We start from the raw sequence: 23,106 nt of genomic DNA, 5'->3' as shown, positions 1-23,106 counted from the left end.
CTCCTGAAGGAGGCTTTTTTGAGCTGGGTTAACTCTTGCCACCCACGTTGCTTTGGATAAAAAGGCAGAGGTCTCTGTGTGGCAGCCAATCAAATCACTCACTCCCACCCTCCCCTTCCTCCACCTTCACACTCTGCTTTGACTGTGGGAAGGATTTTGCCTTTTGAAATAGTACCCTCCTGTGGAGAGATAGGAAAGTGATTTACTTTCAATAATGTTTCTCTTTCTCCCAATTTCATTGGGTATGCACAAAAAGCAAGATTTAACTAGAGTCTAATGACCTTTAAAGGAACAGAAAACACATTCTTCAAAAAATCATTTTCAGACAGAATAACAGCAGATAAAGGAAATATCATCTTACAATTTCTGGTATCCTTAACAAGTATGTGAGCAGTACTATGTCCGCAAACTGTATTTCTAGATGTGTGTGTGTGTCTGTGTGTGTGTGTGTGTGTGTGTGTGTTGTATTGTGCTTGAAACTGCAGTATATTTTTTGGGTCAATATGGCATAGGTAAGCACCCAGTCATAAACCTATTTTTGCCAAATTAAAGATGAATAACCCTGTTGTATATTACTTTTTTTTTTTTTAAGATTTTACTTATTTACTAGAGAGAAAAAGACAGAGATAGAGAGAGAGAGAGGGCAGTAACAGGGAGGAGAGGAAGAAGGAGACTCCCTACTGAGCAAGGAGCTTGTTGTGGAACTTGATCCCAGGACCCTGAGATCACAACCTGAGCCGAAGGCAGACACTTAATTGACTGAGCCACCTAGGTGCCCCAACCTTGTTGTGTATTACTTAATTAAGAATACTTTTCTGATATCCTATTGCATTATTCTTCCATTAGGTCCCTGATTTATGACCAGCAAAGTCTTCAACACATAGTATTGTGATTGCATTTGTTGGATTCCCCTACAAGTTCCTTGACAAAAAGATCGTACCATTTTCACCTTTGTGGCCTTAGCGATTGCTAGGCAGAAAAATGTCGATACATAGTTAACAAACTATTGAATGAATGTGTGAGAGAGTGTGTGTACATTAATCTAGTGATTCAAGTATGTATATATTGTGATGTGAATGTAGTATATATTCAGATCTCATAAAATCTTGGGTAAATAGCATCATGGTTGTTTTAGCTACTGCTCATACCCATTAGTAAAGACCACTGGTGTTGGCCATGTGACTAGTTGCATCCAAGTATAATGAGATTTTGTTTGGTATGAAGGGTGTCTAGGTGAATGTTTTTCCTCCTTCTCCACCATCTTATGCTCCATCTAGTAACTACTGAGTTTTAAGTACTATATCATCCTTTTGTCATGAGTTATATTAGTCATAATTTGACAGAATTAAGCCACGCTATTTAACTACTCATATTCTTTTTTTTTGCCTCAAAAAGTGACATTTATTCAAAGAAAAAAAAAAGAAAAAAAATGACAAGATGTCCATCCCTTGGATCCCTTCCCTCCCCTCTCCTGCTCCTCTTCAGCCCCCCAGACTGTACCCTGGGTGAGGCTAAGTAGCAGGACAGCCCCTCCGATGAGGTCAGCAACATTGAGGGGCATCTCCTCAATGGAGGTGTTGTAGAAGGTCTTGATGTCTTGAAGAGTCCTCTTGTCTTCTTCTGTCACCCTGTTAATAGCCACATCCTTAGGGACAAATCATCCACCAGGACCTATTATGTGGTTATAGTTTTCCCTGTTGGTGGGAAGGTCATAGTTGATGACTAAAGAAACCTGCTGCACATCAATGCCTCTGGTCTACGTCAGGGGAGAGGACACATCAGCATGAGCTTGAGGAGGGGACCCAATCGAGCCGGAAGGGACTGGAGTGAGTGTACACAGCCAAAGGAAAACAAGGGAAACAGAAATGCTCTCTCCCCCAGCAACAGCAAGCATGCCAGATTTTCTTCCAGGTTGTAACTTTCCTGAAGAGGGACACGAGCAGGCCCCCTGGAGAGGGAATCAGCTTGCATAACTACTCATATTCTGAAGTAAAATGGAATCACTATCAACCTCAGTCAGTCGTCGAAGAAATGTTTCTTTTGATGCCCATTATAAATGGATCTGTTTGTAATCATACATTAAAACGAAAATAAAAACTAGTCATGCTCAAACAATACAGTGATCTGTCTCACGTATAACTGTTACTGATCTTCAAGTTCAGCTGCCCATTGCTCAAAAGTCCAGTACTCAAGAGATGAGTTTTGACTGAAAAGGAATATGAACTTTATTCAGGAGGCTAGCCACCTGGGGAGAAGGCAGACTTTTGTCTAAGAGATTTTATTAACGGTCTAAAGAGGTAGCCCAATAAAGATTTGTTTGGGGGGAGCTTGCCCACTTGTCTTTACACACAGAGAGTTAAGTGAGAAGCATGAGAACTAGAATAGTGCTCTGAAGATAGAGAGGAAAGGGCTGAGGTCAACTGTTGACCCCCCGGGGCATTCCCCCCATTTCTCAGAACTTAAAAAGAACCACTGAGTCCCTCAAAGGCATGCAGTCATGACAGCCTTTTGGCCCATATGGATGGTCCTCCCCTGGGTCCGCCCTGCAGAAGAAGTGTGGTAGAAAGAAACAGTTCATGGTGCCAGTTCTGTATTCTTTTCAGTGCCACAAAGTTTCTCAAGGGAGCTTAGAACTCATTAAAACAGATAGCATGTTGAATATTAAAAAAAATTATGCAAAATCTTTTGGTGGTAGAGGAATACATTCTGACTAAATGTTTGATGTCGGAATCAGACATATTTAGATTGATGCTGCACCACTGCCATTTACCAGTGAGGTGACATCGGTTTACTTCACCCACTCATCTAATAGCTTCCTATGCAGTAGAATGGGGCTTACATTACTTATTCCTATGTATGTCTTGAGGATACCCTGGGATTATGTACATAAATCAGACTGTGTTTCAATCAACCTATTTAGAGGATTCCCTATAGCACATCTCTACTCCTCATATTCCTCTGCAACAGGTTTTAGCAAAAGGTCCAGCTGGGTCCTTATTCAAAAAAATCCAAGAGCGTGTCACAATCATCCTAAGTGAAAACACCCAGACTGTGTGAACATCCTGCCCTCTGACAAGGGTCATGTGAAGAGGTAGGATAAGCACACAAGATCCAATTAGTCACCTTTCCCTTTTTAATCAGTTGGTATATAAAGTACCGAGGTAGGTCAAAAGAGGTATTTTTGATTTGGTAAACTTAATAAACTATGCATACAACTAGCAGTGCTATCAACCCCTCTAAAAACTTTATATAAATCAACTCCTTTAATCCCACTGACAACACTAGGAGGTAGCTAATATTAATCTCATTTTTACTGAGGAGCAAATTAAGGTAGAGAGAGGTTAAGTAAGCTCCCCAAGATCATAAAGCAGTCAGCCTTCAAATCCAGGCAGATTTGAATCTATGCTAAAAAATGCATAAACTTGACCATCTTAGATTACTGTCTCTCAGGTTGTGTAAACTTGGCCACAAGGGGGTCAGCAGACCAAGAGCTTCACTTGGGAACTCGTTAGAAATGCAGATCTATAGGTCCTACTGAATCATAGTCTGTAGTTTAACAAGATCCCCACCTGATCAAAGTTTGAAGAACTCTGATAAGGAAGTGGTAGAGTGACCACTCCAGATCATTGTGTTCTTTGTAGAAAATAAATATGCATCCAAGGATTGTGGTGGATTCAAGAAAAATAATATACACTTAACTTATTAAAACTACCTTGAATTTATGAATATTCTAATATATAGTTCCTCTTAAAGCAGCTGTAGATCTTCATCTCCTTGACTTGCTTTCTCAACTCAACCACTGAGATATTTTTATTCCCTTAACTTAAGTCTGTAATGTGGATGCTGGAGATTTCTTGTGTTTTTATCTCCTAAATCTCGGCCTAGGGAAATCTTTTCTATCCAAGGCTGAGATTACATCTTTTCTTTCCAAGAAAAATATCTCATATCTTACTCAATTTATTCAAGTCAACTTGTAGCTTTACACAGTTCTGAACGTGGTTTCTGTGCAGAGCTAGAGCTTCATTTTGGGGTCTAGGATTTAGTGCCTTTGGGTGTTCACAGGTGCTATTAATTAATTAACTGGCCTGTGTTTCTAGCTGACTCATCAACACCACTCTCTAACTCTGTTTTATACGAATAATTGTACATTGTTAGCAATTCAAACCCCCAACCAGATTGCAATTTTTTATCCAATCCATCTCAGAAATAGTGTACGTTTTACCCCACCCACACAATGAGGCTCATCCCATCATTTTTATAATTCTTTATGAGATTCTTATTAGTTGATCAATGGACATCTTAATTTTAGAATACATTTTAGAACAACCCTGTGAGAGGTAAGGTAGGTGAAATTGTCCTTTCAGAATAGAGGAGGAAACCTGTCTATGATTGCAGATTAGGGATGAATGGACAAGAGTCAAAAGTCAGTTTCCTCTTGCCTCTTCGTTTTAGGGCACCACAGAAAAGCAGAAAAGGGGAATGGTGAGATGGGACAAAGAAAGAAATGTCCATGTAGGTATAGAAGAAACTAGAGTAAAAGTAAAATACTCACGTGGCACCTCAGGTGGTACACATGGTTAAGTGGCTAACTCTTGGTTTCTGCTCAGGTCATGATCTCAAGGATGTGAGATATAGCCCTGTGTTGGGCTCAGCAGAGTCTCCTTCAGATGCTCTAACCCTATGCCCCTCCCACTTGTGTTCTCTCTCTCTCTAAGATAAATAAATACATCTTAAAAAAAGTAAAATATTCACATTGCAGGTCCCATTCATGCAAGGGTGGGGAATAAGTTGATATAATCAACATTTAGGAGATGGGAAATTATGAAAAACCATTGCTGTAACTCAGTGTATAGGCCTGATTGATCTAAAGCATCACATTATATAATATCAAAAAATGAGAGGATAAACCGAGTTACTGACATGGCTGATGCAGAGGAGAGAAGTTGACAAATTAAGGCATAGGTAGCTACATTATCAAATATATATATTTGCATTCTGAGATAATTTTTTCAGACTCAAAAATATTTGATTCATTGGGGTTGCTTTTTCAAAACTCCTATTGAAGACAAGTTTGCTGCCTCAGCACTGGGTATCACAACCCCAGCAGCAGGATGGGAAACAGGCTACAGGTGTCCAAAGGACACAGAACACAGAGCCTGGGAGGCAGAAGTGTGCGGGGAGCTCTGAGTCTCCTTATTAGCAAGGGTAGCTCTTAGTTTCTCCCTTCTTTTCCATCCCAAATTAAATTTATTACAAATAGGATATTGGCCATCCTTCCTGGGATTCTGCTTATACCTGTGAAACATACAAAGAAACAGGAATAGCACCTTCAACCTCTCTCCTGCTTTGACACGCAGAGTTCGAGAACCCAGTTCCCTGTTGATTGGCAAGGCAGCATAAGACATCTAAGTTTAATCGTACTATAGAATTTAGACCATTTTTGTACCCTTCTTGCAGGGAACCCTGGATGATCCCAAATGAGCATGACTATGTTACTTCCCTTAGCCTGTTGGGAAAGTCTTTGATAGCTTTGGTGCCCACATCCAAGGCAAAGCCTCAAGATCCAAGCTGCAGACCCCAGGGTCTTTTCTATTGGTTCTGGCTGAGTATCCAAACCTAAGATGCTTTAAGTTCAAGGTCTTAAACTTCAAGAAATAGAATGATGTGTGTGGTTATGAACACAATCAGAGATAAGCTCCACTCTTTGCCAACAATCATCCACACAAACTGTAAAAGGTGTCATTCAGATCTATGAATGGAAGCACAAACATGACCCTTTTGGAGAGGATTCATAAATATTAAAAATATTATCCAATATGCAGTAAATTGTTTCTTTTAAGTGGGGTATTCCAAGTAGAAGACTTCTGCCTTCAGGCTTATGAAGACCCAAGAATCTCTTGCAAGGCTGAGAATTCTTCCTAAAGTCACCAAATAACCTTCTCACTCTGGGTCTTACTAATTCTAAAAGAATTGCCAAGAAACAATGACCTGCCCCTCCCATTTCCCCCCACCACTCTCCACTCTCCCCTGCTCTGGGACCTGGAGACCCTGCTCTCCTCTCCTGGCCACTTTCTCTTTCCTATTTCCTACCACAAACCCTCTCTTCAACCTCTACCGCTTCCATAAACTGTATACATTCCTGAATAAATTTACGTTTTTCAAAACAAGCCAGAAAAAATACAGCTTTCTTGCCAGACATCATCATTTACATGTTGAGGCACAGACACACCACTTGCTCAAACACAAGTGAGAGGGAAGGAGAAACACATAAGGAGAAATAAAATATAAACAAACACAGCAAAATAATGGCAAACTATATTTATGTGTACAAATAAATATATATAAGCAAAACCCCATCCACATAGGTGTGGGTGTATAAACTTTCCCATCATATCAAGGTATTAATGCTTATTAACACTCCAATGTTCAACAGGCATCAGAATATATCTATCTGTGTGATTGGATTGCTGAACAGTCATATGTGCTGAGTTGTTTCAAAGTATTTCGCCCAGTTTTCTCTATTTCCCCCTGCCCTTCCTCCACCCTGCCCATCCTTGACATGGGTATACAGGAGAATATTCCCATGATATCATAAATTTAAATTATTTGGCTTAAATTTACAACCAGGAATAGTCAGAACTTACTCTCCATAATGTACTAGATGTGTGATTATAGAAAAAGTTAGTATGTTTTCTGGGCCTTCTGACAGTTAAATGAGAAGTGAGCATGTTGTTCTATTGTTATATTGGGATGCAGTCCATGAAAAGTAAAGGGAAAGTGGATACGTTACTACAGAAAAGGGTCATATACTCTCCCATCCACTCCATTCTGAACTTATGTGCTCCTGGTATGCTGGTTCTGCTAATCCATGGCTACTCTGAGTCATGGTTTACTGTTCAGCCTTATCATTTGTTCCTAGGCTTGACCTTCTACGTGACTTGAAAATTCTTGTGTTTGATCTTCAGAGGCTAAGGGAAAGCACAGTGGCACAGTTCCCTTAATAATTAGTGTTATTCCACCTTGTGTGAAAACATGTTACATGTTTACTAGTTACCTCAGAATATCCTAGTGCAATTCAACATGTGTATACAGCATTCATTTTGTGGCAGATCATCATAACTGGTAATTTAAAAAAAACGATTTTGTTTTTATTTTAGTTGAGAGAGAGCATGAGTAGGGGGAAGGGCAGAGGGAGAAGCAGGCTTCCCGCTGAGCAGGGAGCCAGACGTGGGACTCTGTCCCAGGACCCTGGGATCATGACCTGAGCCGAAGGCGGACAGCTAACCGACTGAACCCCCCAGGTGCCCTTGTAACTGGTAATTTTTTAAGAGATAAAAGAATAAAATTGTTTCTTCTAAGCAATGCTTTACTTGTTTTCTGTTGTTTAGCAGCGTGTTCTATAAATACGTATCAGTCAGATCAGATCTGTAGATAGTATTGTAGATAGACTTGTGCAAGTCTACTATATTCTTTCTGATTTCTGACTATGTATTGAGCACAAAGGGTAAAGGTCTGCAAGTGTAATTATGGATTTGTCTATTTTTCCTTTCAGTTCTAACAGTTTTGGCTTCCAGTGTTCTGAAGCTCTATTGTTAGGAGCATACACATTAACATTGTTATGTCTTCTTAAGTATGTAATATCCCTCTTCATTTCTGAACTATTTCTTTTTCTGAAGTCCAATTTGTCTGACATTAATATAGTCTTCCCAAATTAGTGTTTGCTTGGATGTCTTCTTCCATACTTTATTTTTAATCTTTCTATGTCATTATATTTAACATGGGTTTCATGGAAACAGTACTGAAGTGGGTTAAAAAAAACTCGTACCGGCAATCTTTGTCTTTAAACTTCTTTAAGTTTGTGTACTTAGACTATTTGTGTTTAATGTAATTATTGATGTGGTTAGATTTAGGTCTGTTATTTCATTGTTCACTTGCTGTTGGCGTCCTCTGTTTTTCTTCCTCGGCATCCTGTTATCTCTTTGCTATTCGACTTTTTCTTTTTGTAGTATATTTTTAGTGGCTTCCTAAGGATGTTTTAAACCTATGTTTTAAAGAAGCACGTTGGCTGTTTGTTATGGACTAATATGTCCCCCCACCCTAATTCACTTATTGAAACCCACCCCTAATATGATGTTAACCAGAGGAAGCTGTTAAAGTGGTAGTTGGGTCTTTAAAGATTTTAAAGATTAGGATATATTTACATGTCCTCAAGGCAATGGATCAAACTTCTGACGAGACAGAAAACATTGGAATATGTACCAGAGGTAGAAGGACCAAGTTTTGATAAGAGGGGAAATAGTTATTTCCAGTTTTATTGGAAAGAAGGAGGATAAGATCTGTTTAGATTGTAACAATTTTTTAGAGTGTGACGGCAGAAAGTTGAAATGTTTATTAATTTCTAATGGAATCTTATTTGTTCTTATAAATAGAAATTAAGTGTCTCCCAAGAAAGCAAATGGAGGAATTTCTGGATTAGGAAGTCTGGGGAGTGTGAGAATTTTTGAAATAGTTACAGGAAATGACAGTGGGAGATGATTACAGAGAATACTTTTGAGGCAACACTGGGGGCCAGGTTAGTGTTAAAGATGACAGCGTGTCTTAATGGCACCAGTCTGCACACTTGTGTGATTATTTTGAACTCTGCTTATCAGATAAAGCATACATTAGGAGAAAGCAGATACTGATCTATAATTAGGAATTAATAAAGCCACTGATAGGACACAGAACTGGGGAGAGAAAAAATTGGGTAATGACTAAAAGTTGATTGAGTAGGGCCATGGAATTCAGATGGTGTAGATAAGCAAATAAAAAATAGGGGGCTCCTGAGTGGCTCAGTCAGTTAAGTGCCCGATGCTTGATTTCTGCTCAGGTCATGATCTCAGGGTCATGAAATTGTGCCCTGTGTGGGGCTCTGCTCTGTGTGTGGAGCCTGCTTGGGATTCAGTCTCTCCCTTTCCCCTCCCACCCTCACTCACCCTTCTTGCTCTCTCTTTCTCTAAAGAAAAAAAAAATGCTTCTGAGAAATAACATGACATGAAAGGGATCCAGGAACCAAATGGTCATATATAGCCAAAGAACAAGCCTGTGGATATGGCTGAATGTAAGCATGTGAGGTTTTAGACCTGATGTAAGATTTCACTGGTGGAACAATATCTAACCAGAGAATTATCATAGGATATTTCTAGAGTGTGGGCACAGGAATTAATGGCTAAAGGGGATTATAATTAACAGTCTTTACAATTGATTAATTCAGGCTCTCTCTGAATGGCCCATGTAGACACTTAAGTTCATGTGGTATTTTAGATTATACTGGAATTCTCCTGTGTTATAGCCTTCAATATATAAGGAAAAGTATCTGGTGTTTATAAAGATGCAAAAAGAAGTGGGGAAAGTAGGGGGAGAGGTATAGAGACAATGGTCTGGGTTTTGTGGGTGGTGGTGAAGAGAATGCTGTTCTATCTAAATCTGAGGTGTTTTAGGTGAAGGAGAATAAGGAGCAACCACAAGAGAAAGAGTCACGCTTGGTTAAGGCATGTGGAAGCACTTTCCACAGGGGCTACTGGATGTCTGTTTGCAACAGATTGGGAATTTAGAGGACACAGCAGAAACTTTTCATTGGACGGTAAGAGACAGTTATGTCAGCTTAAAAAAATAAGATCCCTTGGGGCCTCATTCCTCTCTGGAAAGAGTCGATCACGGGAAGGACTGGACGAGCTTGCAAGGGGTCCTAGTACAGAGAATCACAGCCACAGTAAGATTAGCTGGTGCTCAAGTCTCTCAGCAGGTGTCAAGAATCAGCAGAATCTGGCTATCTAGCTGAATCAGCTCTCATACACTGCATTTCATCCCACTCCAAAATCTGCATCTGCTTCTAATTATAGATAGAAGCCCTAGAGAAAAGCATGTCTACCTCCCATTCAAAACCCATGTGGCAGAGGACACACCTGGAGCACAATCCCTGAAGTCCCACTATCGCTGCCCTCATTGCTTGCACATAATTGCCTGGATCTCAGCAACAGAAGCTGTAATGTGCGTGGAGAGTGTGGGATGTCTATTCTGGATGACTGTGAATCTTCTTTCTTTCCCATCTATTCCTGTTGGTGTTAAGGACCTGACTCTCCTAATTTCTTTCTGAACATCATTCCTCTCTTACATTCTTTTGCTTCCTATTTAACATGAAGCCCAAAGGCAACAATTCCAAAGCTCTTTTATAGATGCCATCGAGCAACACATTCCTCTCTCTTCCATTTCAACATCCTGCCAAATCCAAAGACTGGCTGAACTCCTTCATACACCATCATAACAAACTGGAACCACACACTAGATTCTAGGGTACTGTTAATTTGGGAAAGGTGTTGGCTAACAAATCCCATTGACCACATAATATATCATGATGCCATGGGAGTCTTTTCATGTTATGGCAGGTTTTGCTTGTCCCCTACAAATAGTGAATTTACTTCTTCATCCTTCTAAACAGAACCTGGATGTTCTTTTAGTTATCAATATTCCTAGATAAAAACACATACTTTTGCCAGACCTTTACTGAGTATAATATATAAGCAATGAATCTTGCAACACTGCATCAAAAACTAATGATGTATTTTACAGAGCCTAACATAACACAATAAAAAATTTTTTTTGTCTTATGCTTTTTCTAAGAGTTTTACAATTTAACATTTTACATTTGTCTGTGATACACTTCAGGTTGATTTTATTAACTTAGTTTTTATGAAGTGTGAAGCTTAAATCAAGTTTCATTTTTCTTGCTGATGGAGGTCCACTTGCTCCACCACCATAGATGGAAAAGATGATCTTTCCTCCATTTAGTTTCTTTGGCACTTTTGTAAAAGAAAAAAAATTCAGTCTGGTATATTTGTGTAGATCCATTTATAGTTTCTCTAGTTTTTACACTGATCTATATCTCTATCTCTGCACCAATAACACATCATTTTGATTACTGTAGCTGTGGCTTAAAGCCACATAGTCTGATCGCTCCCACTTTATTCTTCTTTTCTCAAGATTCTTCTAGGTATTCTAGTATTCTGCCTCTTCATATAAATTTTAGAATAATCTTGCATACATGTATAAAAAACCCTGCATGGATTTCAACAGGAACTATGTAAAATGTATTTATCATTTTGAGGAGAATTGACATACCTATCATTTTGAGTCTTTTAATTTACAAACACAGGAGGTGTCTTCATTTGTCTTCTTTGATTTCCTTCATCAACATTTTGGAGTTTTCGGCACAAAATTTTGATAAATGTTTTATTAGATTTACACCTAGGAGTTTGGGATCCTTTTGAAGCATTGTAAATGGCATTATATTCTTAATTTATGTGTTCACATGTTCACTGCTAACATATAGAAATGCATTTGACTTTTGTATGTTTATCTTGTATCCCATGACCTTGTTGAACCCACTGAATAGTTTTAGGATATTTTTTGTATATTCATCGGAATTTTCTACAGTAGACACTAATGTTATCTACAAGGAGTGGAAGTTTTACTTCTTTTCTGATCTATATGATTGTCTTTACTTGTACTTACTTTACTGCACTGGCTCGAGCATCTAGCATTATGTTGAATTAAACTGACAAGTGTGAATATCCTTATCTTTTTCCTGATCTTAGTGCAAAAGTGTATAGTATTTTACTGGTCAGCATACCTTTAGCTATTGAGGAAGTCCCCCACTACTCTTATGTTACTCAAAGTTTTTACCATGAATGAGCATTGAATTATGGCAAAAAAAAATTTCTTGATAGATAAACATGATTATGTGATTTTTCTTTTATAGTCTGTTAATGTGGTGGATTCCATCAATTAATTTCCAAGCATTGAAGCAGACTTGAGTCTCTGAAAAAAAAAATCCATTTGCATTTGGTATTATTCTTTTCATATATTGATGAAATCTACTTGCTAATATTTTGTGAAGAAATTTTGTGCCTATATTCACAAGGGAAATTTCTTGGCAGTTTTCTTTTATGTATGGTCTTCGCCTGATTTGGTATTGGGGAAATACCCGCTTCTTAAAATGAGTTAGGAATTACTTTCTTTCTATTTTCTGGAAGAAACTGTAAAATTCATGCTAACTCTTCAGATTTTTTTTTAAAGATTTTATTTATTTATTTGACAGAGAGAAATCACAAGTAGGCAGAGAGGCAGGCAGAGAGAGAGGAGGAAGCAGGCTCCCTGCCGAGCAGAAAGCCCGATGCGGGGCTTGAACCCAGGACCTGGGATCATGACCTGAGCGGAAGGCAGTGGCTTAACCCACTGAGCCACCCAGGCGCCCCAACTCTTCAGATTTTTAATAGAATTTTCCAATTAAGCCATTTGAGTCTAGAGATTTATTATTATTATTTAACATTTAGTTTTTCACATTTTGACTTCAGCTTTTTAAAAAAGATTTTATTTATTCATTTGAGAGAGAGAGAGACAGCAAACGAGAGCAGAACAGGAGGGAGGGCAGAGAGAGAAGCAGGATCTCCATGTAACAGGGAGCCAGATGTGGGGGTCCTTTCCAGGACCTTGGGATCATGACCTGAGTTGAAGGCAGACACTAACTGACTGAGCCACCAGACACCCCATGACTTCAGCTTTCTCTGACTTCTTAAAGAGAGATAAGAGGGGTTGTTCCTGGATCTCTGCATCAAAGTTTGGGGACCAGTTGCAGGTGCTCTGACAGCACTGTGTCCCTGCGCAGAAATAGGTTCCTGCATCTGCAGTCTGGGAGGCCTCCATGTGCAGGGAACTGTCCTTTCTAGACTCTCCAAACAGAGCTGTCAGTCTTTTCTGCTTTACTTCTCCACCCTTAAGTAATGAGATCAGGAGAACAGGACCACCCCCAGGCCTCTGTTTGTACCACTGGAAGCTGGTTAAAATGCTTGAGGAATTGCAGGAAATGGTGAAGTCCTTTCCTTCTTGTAGAAGCAAAAATTGAGGATTTTGCTTGATCTCTTGTCCATTTATTTCTGTTAAAAAAAAAAAAAGGGAGACATCAGAGAAAATCGCATTGGATCCCCATTCTCTGAGCTACAATGGCCTCTCACTCTTGTCTAATATTCTCTTTCTTTCCATGTCTCCCTCCCCAAGTCCCTCTTTCTCTTTTTTTTAGTTTCTCCCTTCCATTTTTTTTGCTCTCAATCAGAAAACCTCATTCCTGCAGGTGCCTGCAGATAATAATCCACTGTGTTGGATTCTCGGGAAACAATGAGGGAAATTTCAAACTCACGTGATATTCGCATCCATAAGATCAGCACTGGTACTGTAAGTAACATCTCTTTCCTCCCTCTTCAGAAAGAGTGGCCTAATCTGGGTGCTCCTAAATGCGTTTCCCCTGCACAAGCGTCTTCCAGACCCAAAGAAATGTAATCTACCGCTACCTTTTGGAGAGTAGGGGAAAGAAGTGACTGTAATTTTAAGACAGCCAATCGGACCTTTTTTCTCAGCCACTTTCGGAGGAGGGTCTATGCTTACAGATGCTGCCTCCCTGTGGCCGGACTGGAGAATTGCTGATTTTATAGCTGATTTCTTTTTTTTTTTTTTTTTTTTAATTTTTTTTTTAAACTTATTTGACATACAGAGATCACAAGTAGGCAGAGAGGCAGGCAGAAAGAGAGGAAGGAAAGCAGGCTCCCTGCTGAGCAGAGCTCGATTCCAGGACCCTGGGATCATGAGGCTTTAACCCACTGAGCCTCCCAGGCGCCCCATATAGCTGATTTCTTACACACTGTTTCTAATTCAAATGGTATATATATTTGTCAAGACTTGGGGAAACAAGAGTTTAATGATATTAATATTGTTTAGGGAGGAATACTTTGTCTTTTAAAAATGGATTCTGTGATTTACAACTGGGGTGTGAAAAGGAAAAAAAAATCCATTTGTCGTTTCCAGTTTCATTCAGAATCATGTAGCATGGGTCTGTGCGTGTGTTAACGGAACATACGAGGCCACAAATATTTTAATAAATGGGGAAAAGACACTTTTTTTTTGTTAGGTCACTCATGATCTCTAAGGAGAAGATAAAAAGTACCAAATTCTCTGTCGTCATACAGATTACCCTGGTTGTTAATTACCCAATTTAGAGGTCATCTCTACTGCCCCACTACGTTACTTTCCCACATATTAGGGATTTTTAAAAAATCAATATAATTTGGAAAAAAAGGTCTTAAATAGCAGACATGAATTTCTCTATGAAGGCTTCCATAAAACACAACACTTGGGTAGAATAGCTCCATATGGTTTCACAGATTTTCACTTTCACTTACCATAGCACTTAACTGTCCTGTCTTATAATGATCTGTTCATTATCTGAGCTGCCTCGTATATCTTGAGGGTATGTACTGTATCATCCTCAACAATTGTGCTGTCCTATGTGGTAGCTACTAGCCACACGAGACTACTTAAAGTAATTAAAATTAAATGAAATTTAAAATGTAGTTTCTCAGCTCTATGAGCCACATTTCAAATGCTTAGTAGCCACATAGGGCTAGTGGGTAGTGGACAGCACAGGTACAGAACGTTTCCACCATCTCGGGAAGTTCTGTTGGACCATGCTCCTCCAGAACGTGGGGTCTATGAATACAAGGAATTTTGTCTGTTTGGTTCACTAATGGGTCACGAGTAAAATCCCTGACATGTGATAGTCACTAAATCAATATTTGTCTTTATTCATCTCAATGTTCGCAGAAACTATTCTAACACCTGGCAAAGAGTAGATACTGAAATATTTGTTAAATGATAAATTAATGCGTTGCTTTCATATGCAATATATGAAAGTTTGAACTCAAAATTTTCCAAAGACCAATCTAAATGTATCCTTCCATGAAGGTAAACAATCAAGGGTTGGTTGTAGTTATTTAGAAATGTTAGTTTGGAGGAATGCCTGATTGGCTCAGTCAGTTAAGCATCTGGATTCAGCTCAGGTTGTGATCCTGGGGTCCTGGGACAGAGGCCCAGGTAGGGCTTCCTGCTCAGTGGGAAGTCTGTTTTTCCCTCCGCACCCCCCTTCCTCATGCTCTAAGAAATGTTACTTTGGGGGAGAAACTCTATTCTTTTCCTAGGTCTACCATAACAAACTACCACAAATGTGGTGGCTCAAAAGAGCAAAATCTTATTTACTAGCAGTGCTGGATGCCAGGAGCATGAAATCAACGTGTCAGCAGGGCAGTACTCCCTCTGAATGCTTTAGGGGAGGATCCTTCCCTGCCTCCTCCAGCTTCTGGTGTCTCCAGCACTCCTTGGCGTGGGGTTGCATCACTCCAAACTCTTACCTCCAGCAAGAATGCGTCACAAGGCCTTCTCATCTGTGTGTCTCTTAAAAGGACACTTGTCATTTATGATTTATGACCACAGGGATAATCCAGGGTGATCTTATATTGCTATTCTTAACCTAATTACATTTGCAAGGCTCTTTGTCAGATCAGGTTACATGCACAGTGTCTGTGGATTAAGATGTGGGCTTATCTTTTGGGGCCCCAGAGGTTAGCCCCCTATAGGAGTTCTCATGTCTTTGAAGTATTGCCATGTAAATGTTTTAATAGTAGAAATCTCAACACTTCATTTAGAATCAAAGGTGGATCTGAATTTGAATCGACGCGTAATATGGAAACAGAACAATAGGCAGTCTCTGGATGTGCCAGAAAATGAAAATCCCATGGGTTAAGATAAACCTTTGGACATGCACACTATGGAATACTTTTTCTTCCCAACAGGAGTGTTGGACCTGGGTCCCAAAATGAAGACAAAACTATCAGTGCTGTGGTGGTAGACTCCTTTCCATCCCCAAGAGCAGAGAGTGGGGAAGGGGCACCTGCGAGTGTATTCATCATTCTGTCACAGAATGTTGCAGAAGTGTAACCTGGCACAGGGAAGTCTGGCGCTCTTCCCCAACACACACTGTAGTCTCTGGTGTAACCTCTCTCTGGGTTCATCAGCCTGACGTAGAAATTTGCTAAGTGAGGAGAAGAGGACCTGACCCATGCATTGGCATAAGGAGTAGAAGGAAACTCTACACTCCTGGTAGGAAATGCTTGCACTGAATATAAATATAAGATAGCTCAAAGTAGCAAATATTCTTGTTAAAGCTATCAGAAGGGAGGATAGATTCAAGAATGTTTATTTTTACTAAAATGTTATGTGTTATCCTATGAAAGGATATCCTTCAGATAAGAAATCAATAATGCCGGGGATGCCTTGGTGGCTCAGTCTTTAAGGGTCTGCCTTTGGGCTTAGGTCAAGGTCCTGGGATCCAGTTCCTCATCATTCTCCCTGCTCAGTGGGAAGCCTGCTTCTCCCTCTTCCACCTCCCCTGCTTGTGTTCCCTCTCTCACTGTCTTTCTTTCAAATAAATAAATAAAATCTTTTTAAAAAAGTAAAAAAATTAAAAAAAAGAAATCAAGAATGCTGTCTAAACTGGGACACATTGGACGCATAGATTTGTGTGCATTTGACAATAGGGAAGGTATAATTTGGGCAAAGGGGGCAGCATCTGTAAAGGCACAGATTTAAGAAAGAGTTCAGTGTGTGCGTAAATGGTTAGAATTTTTAAATAGTTAATATGCATCTGGAGTACATAGTGAGAGAGCGTGGAAGGTGAAATTAGAAAATAACTAGAAGGAATCTCTGGGTGGCTCAGTCAGTTAAGTGACTGCTTTCAGCTAAGGTCATGATCCCAGAGTCCTGGGATCGAACAAATCTTCCTCCCCTCTGTTTGTGCTCTCTCTCACTCTCTCCCTTTTTCACTCTTTCCCTTTCTCACTCTCCCAAATAAATAAAAAAATTTTTTAAAATAAATTTAAAAAAGGAAGATAACTTAGGGGAAAACGATAAATAGCTTCATATATTTTAATATAAGATTGATCTTTACAACTTCTAATGGTTCCTCATTACCCAAAGATTAACAAGAAGTGATCTGATCAAATACATATATTTTTAATAATTCTAGAGGCTGTGTGGTGAGATTCAAAGAGTTGAGACTAGAGGCAGCCCATGTATAAGAGGCCATAGCAATCATCCAAGTGAGAGATGCTGAATGCCTGAATTAGGACAGTAGCAGGAGCATAAAGATAAGGAAATGGCTATGAGTGCTACTTGAGAGGTCAAACTGACATGACCTTGAAAATTATTGGATATGTGTTTTGCTTCATTAGCACTCTGGTACCTATCTGTCATAAGGAATGTGTTTATTCCTTTAGCTTTTTGGCAAGATGCCCCCAATGTCAGTGCTTCCTGAATTCTATGCTCCCCCTCCAGGGTGAATCTGGGCAAGTTTTGTGACTCGTTTTAATTGAGGCACAGCTGAGCCCAGCCTTCCGGGCATTCTCTAAGGCTCCAGACACGTCAGTGAGCAATTTGGGGTGTTTCAGTCCAGTCAATCCTCAGATGTCACATGGAGCAGAAGTATTATGAGATAGTAATATGGTAGCTGTTTAAAACCATTGAGTTTTGGGGCAGTTTGTTATGCCGCAAACTACGTGTGGCACTGAAGTCCTTTGCAGATTCTTGTTGAGGACTTGGGGGAAATTGGCAAGGATTAAAATGTTTTTCCACTATCTGATTCCTGATGGTCTCTAATAGCTCAACGTGGAACAGCTGCCTATTTCACCAAACTTCTTTGCGAATATGGTCCTTGGGCTCCTGCTCTGGCACAGAAGACGTGGTGACAATGTTCGGGTGTAATGTGAGCTCTGGGTCTCCACAGCCCAGGAACAGGTGGCTAATTGTTCAAGTTGGGGCCCTAAAACAAACAGGGAGATGGAAGGTTTTCTTGTTCAATGTCATTTTTATACTTCACTTGTTTTCTCATTCCATTTACTAAACTCTAAAAAACAAACACCCCCCCCCAAAACTGTGGGGCTATTTACAAGAACGTGCCTGTATTTCTGTGAATAATCAAAGTTTAACAGATTTATTTTCAATTTCAGATCAACTTTAGAACAGAGACTGAGAATTTTGATTCATATTTCCTTGGTTACACACGACTTTTGTAAAGACATGGATATTTTTTTGTAAGGACTCTGCATTCTAGATTTTACATTTCTCCCCATACTTTTAACAGTAGATTTTCCAAATTATGTGCCACTGTATCCAGGAATTGATCACATGTGTGTAGAGAGCTTTCTTGCCTCACATCCAAAGACAAGCAAGGGGCCCAGGTAAGTGGAAGTCATGGACCAGTTTCAAGTGGCATTCTATTTGGAAGCACTGTGTAAATATAACCTACTTCTCTATGGTCTATTACATAGAAAAGCCTGTGAAGTCTTGTATTGCAACAATGCACAAATGAACCAAACTCTGTCCTTGACGACTTTCTTTGTCTTTTGTTTCTACTAATTCAGTTAGCTAAAGCCACAGGATCATTACTGAAAATATTAGAAATTCCTACCATTGATCTTTATGCCAATAATGATGGAGATCTTGTTTGGGAAGCTGACCCACAGTTGGAACAGCGACTGGTCGTCTTCTGTGTAGTTTTACTCCACCAACACTAGTGTGCAGTGGACTGTAGGTTCTCCTCACTCAGTGTTGTACTGCACATTTCCTATTCTACACACATGCCAATGACATAACAGATTCAACCATTCCTAGTCAGATGGTCAAGTAAATTTATTACTACTCTGTGAATGATTTTTGGAAAAACAATCTTTCCATATGTATGTCTCCAGATACTCCATTCACCTCCTATGCCTGGAAATTACAAATGAAGAAACTTAGATAATCACAGCATTCAGGTACTTATCACAATCACAGTATAAGCTGGAGGACAGACCAAGTGTCCTAGTGAACGTCCCTTATCAGTTCTCCTTTCAGATTTCACAAGTGATTTTTTAAAAATACAAATGGCCAGGAATGACTGGCCAACTCTTGATCTCAGCTCAGGTCTTGATCTCAGGGTCCTGAGTTCAAGCCCCATGTTGGGCTACACACTGACCATGGAGGCTACGTAAAATAAATAAATAAATAAATAAATAAATAAATAAATAAATAAATGCAAATGGCCGAAAATGCAAATAGCCACATATAAGAAGGAATGAAATCCAGATGTTCATGTAGGGGAAAGGTTGAACTGAACCAAAACTAAAACCCTCAGTGGGTTAACAGAGGCAGTATTGCCTGTTCTGGTATGAAACATGTAGATCTCCATGCCAGCAGTGAGAAGAGTGCATCTTCACATGCTCCATTCACACATGTGAAGAGATAGGACAGGATGACTAGACGTAGCAACAATGAGGAGTAAATATTACCCTAGTTTAACCAGATTATTTTAGATAGGGCGGAGTAACCATCTAGTTCATTTGGAATTGGTTGTGCCAAAAGAGGAGGCAAGGTATCTAACTCAGTGATGTGGCTAATATATTGCTGGGAGTTGAGGTTCGTGGTGCTCAGTAACAGTCCAGTTAGTTGAGGGAGCTACAATGACTAGAAGACTTGTTTATCTATGTCTGCACTCTCCCCTGATTATTGAAAACACTATAATTCAATGAATTTGACTTTTCTACCCACACATGGCTCTTCTTTTTAAGACTTATTTTTTATTTAAGAGAGAGGAAGAGCATGAGTGGGAGGAGCAGAGGGAGAGGGAGAGAAAATCTCGAGTAGACTCCTCTCTGAGCACCGACTGGGACCTGAGGCTGGATCTCATGACCATGAGATCAGAACCTGAGCTGAAACCAAGAGTCAAGTCTTCACCAGCTGTACCACTCAGGTGCCCCACACATGGTCCTTGTCAATGCTGGTGCCAGAGCAGCATCAGCCGCAGGTTTTGGTATGGGCTGCTGCTGTCTGAAGAGCACTGTGTCATGGCACAGAGGTATGTGGCTGCATCTTCAGGCTGGCATCCTCTGATGTACAAGGAACTATAACCCTCCTGTGTATTAAGAGTGGTTTTTACTCGTCCTTTCCTCTTTTCATCCCCATTTAAAGTAACTGAAATTAGGAATGTGGGTTTTTTTGCAGGTTCCCATCTGTACCAGTGTAAGGAGTAGAAATTGCTGGAAGGAAAATGGCAGGTGAAATTGGTGTTCTCTCCTTCCTGAGCATGAAGCCATGGAGGATTCTGCTCCACATTCGATACGCTGCCCACTCCTGTTGAGAAAGACAGAGTCAGACATAGAAATTGGTCTCTCTACAGTTTCCATTTTCTTCACACGTTCCCAAGTAAAACCTAGGGGTGCCTGACCGCATCTCCCCCCACCTTCTCCGTCATCATCCATGTTCAAAAGGTCTTCCAAATTCCAAGGACTTACCACCAATGTGAAGCCACAGGATTAGCAGCGAGGCTGCCAAAGGACTCTTCTCCATTTATCCCGCGCGGATCTCAGCAGAGGAAACGACCAGCAGCCTAGATCTGTGGAATATTCTGCTTCAGAAAACAGAATTCTGCATCTGGTTGCCCAGCCAATCAGAGACAAATTCATATAAATGTCCTGGAAACACACCAACCAACTCTGCCCTAGATTCAGTTTCCTGGGGTTCAAACTGTTGTCTTGAGTCCAGCTAGCTTCACAAGCGTTGAAGAAATCCCCATGGGTTCATAACAAAAAGGGAGTTGACAGCCCTTCAGAAGTTGGCTCTTTCATCTGTTTCATCACAGACTGCCATTACTCAGCTGCAGAGAGAGTGGCAGGTGCATAGCAATCTAGGGGTTAAGAGAAGCGTTTTGGTTAGAAATCTTTCTATGAATTAAAAAAAAAATTAGAACTTGCAAATCACCCCAAATTGTGAATGTTTATCCATACTAGGTGCTAAACTAATACAAAAGTCACACAAGAGTATTATTATTCGCAGTGTACAAACAAGGAAACTAAAGTTCAAAGAGTTTAACTAATTAACTCAAGGTCAAACATCTGGTAAGTGGCATAATAAGAATGAGAACATAAATCTATCTCGCTCTGGAGTCTATGATTTTGGAATCTGTCGTGCCACCTACATTTGTGATGCCCTGTAAATGATTAAAATGTTAGAGAATATATGTTCTAAAAATAACGGGCATCTATATTGCGATTATTTTTCCTCGTAGCCAAAAATGAGGGAAAACCCCAATATCCATCAACTGGAAAATGGATAAATGAAATGTGGCATATTCATCAACAGAATACTATTCAACAATAAAAAGGACTTAAATACTACTATATGCTTCTACATAGATGAATCTAAAAAATATGTGAAGAGAAAGAAGCCAGATACAAGAGGGAACCTATTCAATCTTTCCATTTATATTAACTATTCAGAAGAGGAACCTAGAGAGAGATAAAGTAGATTCAGTGGTTGACTAGGGATGGAAACAAGGATTCAATGTAATTGGAATGAAGGATCTTTTGAGTGTGATAAAATGTTTAAAAAGGGACTATTGTAACGGTTTCATAAGTCAGTTAGTTTACTAAAAGCCATTGAACTATAAATTCAAAATGGATGAACTTTATGAAACATAAGCTTTCTTCAATAAAGCTGTTTAAAAAAGTAAATAGTAATTATGGTCTGTCTTGCCTGTGTCATAGTCCGGGTATAATTTTAGTTTGCTTTAACAGACACATATTTGCTTAAACAGTGATTTTTGTGTCTAGAATTTCCCTCCAAGCTCTGAAAATTACAAAAGCAACATTCTCTGCTGTCTGTGAAAATGTGTTGGACAAACAAGATGTGTTCAGGAAAAATTTAATAGTGTAAGATAGCATTAATTAAGGTTATTCAGAATATACATCTACCTCTGGGAAATTAGTACTATAAGTTGACTTCAAACCTTTTCTATGAACAACTAAAATAAGCAAAGGAAACAGCATTTTATTAGTGGCTAATACTAGAAGAGAGTGCCTTCCACATACTCAAACCATATTCTGAAAAATGGAATAGGCTGCAAAGGCATCTCGATGGTTAACTTAGAGTTTTCCTCTCTAAGAAAAGAGATGCATTTGTGGTTAATGAAAGAAATCCTGGAAATGTCTCCTGATTCAGAAGTGTAAGGGCTAGGGCTAGGGCTAGGGGTGGGCTGTGAGATAAACAAAGGCCATTCCAAGTCAAGCTCCTTTTTTCTTTGGATTCTGGCATTCAGATGCCTCAGTGAGAGGGAGCACCTGGCCTCACTACTCAGAAAGACAACTTGCTGTGAAGTTTGTATCTGATGAAAATACTGATCCACTGCTAAGTTCACTCACACGTTGGAGGGACAGCATCCTTAACAAGAAAGGCGTACCTGGAACAGGGGGAGTATTCCCATACCCAGTAAGGCCAAATCTGCAAGCTATCACTGCCTATTTTGCCTGAAATAGAAGCCCCGCCAACTGACCACTAGATACCTTGCGTAGATTAAATCGTGCCTTAAACGACTGGCAGGGTAGAAATCTTGACAATTCTAGATAAAAAACACAAAGTGTGTAAACCTGGCGATTCACAGACCTGTACCCCTGGAGATAAAAATATTTGATATGTTTATAAAAAATAAAAAATTAAAAAAAAAACACGGAGAATTAGTCCAGCTCGATCCTTTACATTAGTACTGGAATCACAAGGACTCTAGACATGCAGTGGACCCTTGAACAACACAGGTTCGAACTGTGCAGGACCACATAGAGGTTTATTTTCAATAAATATATTGGAAAATTGTGGGGGATTTACAATAATTTGGAAAACTTGCAGATGAACTGGATAGATTAGAAATATGGGAAAAATTAAGAAAAAGATATGTCAATGCACAAAATATATGACAATACTAGTCTATTTTTATCATTTACTACTATAAAATATATACCAATGTATTATAAAAGTCAAAATTGATCAAAAATAACACACAAAAATACTTACTGTACACGGAACCATTCATAGCCTATCCTTATATAGGCATAGGTAAGTGATAGTTCATATAAAATTAGTAATACACTAGTTTTCTTACCGTTTTATCACTTTGCTTTCAAAGAATTGCATTACTGTAAAGTATGCCTCTCTCTCTCTTTATTGGAAAAACTGTAGATTAGGTAAATGGTTCTTTAAAAAAGTAACCATGTTTCCAATACCATATTATAAATATGACTGTAATGTTGTATGCCATAAAAATTTTATAATGAGGGGCACCTGGGTGGCTCAGTGGGTTAAAACCTCTGCCTTCAGCTCAGG

At 39.5% G+C, this 23,106-nt stretch overlaps 1 non-coding gene across 1 annotated transcript; it reads right to left on the bottom strand.

Moving 5' to 3' along the window:
- Positions 1–1,828: 1,828 nt before the first annotated feature.
- On the bottom strand, positions 1,829–1,971 carry LOC125105906 (small nucleolar RNA SNORA67). The gene has a single exon (XR_007129145.1). It is a non-coding gene; the product is annotated as a small nucleolar RNA SNORA67 (small nucleolar RNA).
- Between the last annotated feature and the right edge of the window lie 21,135 nt (positions 1,972–23,106).

The sequence above is a fragment of the Lutra lutra genome, chromosome 7 (genome assembly GCF_902655055.1).
Source record: "Lutra lutra chromosome 7, mLutLut1.2, whole genome shotgun sequence".
Taxonomy (NCBI): Eukaryota; Metazoa; Chordata; class Mammalia; order Carnivora; family Mustelidae; genus Lutra; species Lutra lutra.
This window is presented reverse-complemented; position numbering and strand designations above follow the sequence as displayed.